Below are 3922 nucleotides of genomic sequence, written 5' to 3' on the forward strand. Positions count from 1 at the left end.
ATAAAAACTAAACACCTTTTACGATTTAATTTTCCATCACCTCAACTAACTATATAATTAGTTAGTTCTAAAAAAGCGATACAAAAGCTCGTTAGATTGAATGTTATTGTCGCTAATGATGCTAAATAATAGCTTCTAATTTCAAGTCGAGAAATAACTTTGATTAAGTAAAAAGATGCGGTCCCTTAACTCATTATTTTGACGACACTTCGGAATCTGCACGTAGATTGAAAATGGAACGTAATTGCTTTTAAAAAAGATTATTTCTTGTCGCTACGAGACGGATGAGTTTGTTTACAAAGTTGACAATATTCCATGAGTCTTCATGAAGATTGTTCAATAAAGGCCTGAGGCCTATTTAATAAAACGTACTGTAGTGTTTACTTAAGTACATAAACACATCTTATTGTAATACACGTAGGTATAAATAAATATGTAATTATTATTATTATTATTAGTAACACTCAGTGTCCCACTGCAGGCATATGTAATATATTATAAAATACTTGAATCGATATAATCGATTCACATATATATTCTGTCGTCTCGGGCAATGCACTATGCGGTGGCCACAATTAAAAAAGTAAACTGTACGGGTATGTACGGGGGTGGAGTGAAGACGTAGTGTGTGGCAACGAGCCGATATTTATTTATATAATTATATTGAGACCAATACACTACACGTACAATTGTAAATTACAATGACAATTTATTGATGTACATTATAAGTTTCATATTAGCTACGTAATGAACATCAAATTGTCGTTGTAATTTACAATTGTAAGTTTTATTAAACAGGCCTCTGGTATCTACAGCGTGGACATACAGCACTCGTAAAAAAAATCATGTTTTATCTAAAAAAGTCATGTTTCGAGGAAACTGTCACCTAGTCTCCTTATTGTAGGTAGATTTTCTTTCGGTACACAATAGTAATTTTATTGTAATGACTAACCCTTCCGTCAGTGGTTTGTGATGTACTCAATACATTCCAATATATCTATGACTCTATTATTACGTTATCTAATTTTAAATATAATACGATACATTGACTATTAACTCCTCTCAAAGTAGCTATCACAAGTCGACGGATAAACGGTCAGTCTAAAAAAGCAAAGTTTGGTTACTTGTCAACAAGTGGTATCCAAAGAAAAATAAAGCTGTTAACTAACAAAAAATATTCTTATAAAGTAAGTACTTAATTACAAGTACGTAAATGCATTAGGTTTGTTTGTGTACAGTGTCGATATTAGTCAGCGCGGGCCGCTAATCCGAAGCAAGCGAGCTAATGGACGGCTCGCGACAACTATTAACTGCAATTACAGCGCGTGCGCACCCACAAGACATAAGCAACAGGCGGTTTATATCATATGTTTTAGTGCATTTATTTATTTTCCTTTGTCGCAATTTTTTTAAATAAGTACCTTTATTAAGTTAGGTCTAATGTTGATTGAATCTCTGTAGTCAATGAATTAGTAGATTTTTCTATTGGGTGTAAAGTTGTTTAGGCTTGAAATACCTGGTAACTGGGTTGACTAGTGTCCCAGATACCTTTACCAATCCAAAATGGAGTAGTGAGTCAGATTGTACTCAATTATGAGTTCTAAGTATTTATTTAGAACTTAATTTTCAACTGGAGGTTTATTTTCTTTTTGACGTGACTTATTGTAGATTTGCCGCAGATGGCATTAACTACTTGGCCGGACAAATGGGGAGCGCTGAAGGCTCTCACCCGATGTCAACTGGAGGAGGTACTAGCGTGACATATTTAAACATTTCATGTCATGCAAAATAATTATGTTTATGATACTTACGTCTTTCTAACGATATAACATAGCAGCACAGTATCCTCGAAAAGGTAGGCAAAGGTGTATAATGTAATAAACCTACTTCTAGACCCAATAGGGGGCGATCAATCGGGCCTATTAACATTACCCGAGCACAAATCTACACAGACATCTCGACCCATGTAATATGGGGTGAGCCTATAGCCATTAACCGGGCACAAATCCTGGAAACTTCTATGCCATTTGCCAGTTTTCCTTGTGATCGACTACAATATCGCAGTCAGCTCCTGATCTACACCGTTCACTTTGCAGCAGCACAAATTGTTCAAATCAGCCGTCCGTTGCACTCCGCGCGTCCATTTATTTCCCGCCATTTATTCCGTTTACGCCACTTACTCTTGGGTTCTCGTTGTGACTGGATTCAGTCCAGGCTTTGACAGACGCTATTAGTTTAAACACTTTATAGAATGATCTAGATTTTACTAACAGCCTCCGTGGTCTAGTGGTTAGAGCGTTATGCTCACGATCTGGAGGTCCGGGCTCGATTCCCGATGGGGACATTTGTGAGACTGTCATTTGTTTGGTAAGGACTTTTTAGGCTTGAGTCACCTGATTGTCCGAAAAAGTAAGATGATTCCGTGCTTCGGAGGGCACGTGAAGCCGTTGGTCCGGGTGATTAGCCGTAAAAACACCTCCACTAACCCGCAGTGGAGCACCGTGGTGGAGTATGCTCCATACCCCCTCCGGTTGATTGAGGGGAGGCCTGTGCCCAGCAGTGGGTCGTATATAGGCTGTTTATGTGTAGATTTTACTATCGACTCAGTTAGCCTTGGTTATTATGAGTCTATGTTAGTACTTGATTATCCATCTAAAACGTCTTCTAGAGCTCGGTTGTTCAATGTTATACTGGAGAAGTCTGCAACCTATCCTCTTGGTGGCTGCACCATGACTTGAGTTTTTGTTTTCGAAATTCGGTTTTACGAGTGATAGAGCCTATCATTGGACTAACGGATTTAAATATATAACTGCTATGGAAGCTCTTTTCATAGCAGCCTCCGATCCCAAGAATTACTAATTCGCAGGGCCAACACACAACACATAACACAACACATAACACACACACATACACACACACACATACACACACACGCGTACCACTGATATACGTGAACTCGTCTGCCCCTACTACTTTAATTAATATGTGGTTAACTGTAATTAGCTTCACTAGCTTATAACATAATATTATTGTAAAGTATTGTAAATGAGCTGTTGTTAACCCGAATAAATAAATAAATAAATAAATAAATAAAGGAGTCGCTACCGCCGGACATGGTGAAGAGGACGTTGGTCCCGGTTACTTACTGATTTAAGTACGTAGTCGTCACGTGAGCCAGGTCAGGGGCCTTTGGCGGCCCAATAGTAACCCTGACACCAGGGTTGATGAGGTTGATACTCCACCTCATAACTCATACGATAGAAGAAGACTGAAACAATAATCATCACACTGCTCCTGACGGTCTATGATTACCCAACCGATTAAAAAAATATATCTTGCTATCATTTCCAAATCACGCCCACATCGTAAGCAAGTAGGATCTGATACAAAAGGAAGAACAGTTTTGAAGAATTTTTACTACACCGCTCAAACAGAGCGCGTCTAATCCTTAATTAAAACTTCGGAGCAATAACTATGCTGTCCATTTTAGAGTTCCCTATACGAATCACCAAAACAGTTTTCTAAAGTGGTGTTCATGAAACATGAGTCAATCGATGTAAATGACAATCTGTACATCAGTTAGCGATAACTCAATCAATTATTGAGCAGTTCAGTAACTATGACAATACTGGAGTCACCAATAATTCTGGAGCTTAGAAGGATAGGTACCTAATTAAGTAATTAATATTCGTTATCAAATCTGTTTCTATGCGTATTTATTCAGATTTCAAGTACTCAGAATAAAATCAAGACATTTAGAAATCGAGTTGTTAGGTTGGTTTGGACACGTAGAGCTGATGAAGGATAATGGAATTGCGAAAGCGGTATATAAAGCGAAAGTTGATGGTAGGGCTGGCAGAGGAAGATCTTACATTGACCAAATTGGAGATGACCTTAGAAGATGGTTGGATCCAACTGCATA

Source organism: Pectinophora gossypiella, chromosome 16 (assembly GCF_024362695.1).
Source record: "Pectinophora gossypiella chromosome 16, ilPecGoss1.1, whole genome shotgun sequence".
Lineage (NCBI taxonomy): Eukaryota > Metazoa > Arthropoda > Insecta > Lepidoptera > Gelechiidae > Pectinophora > Pectinophora gossypiella.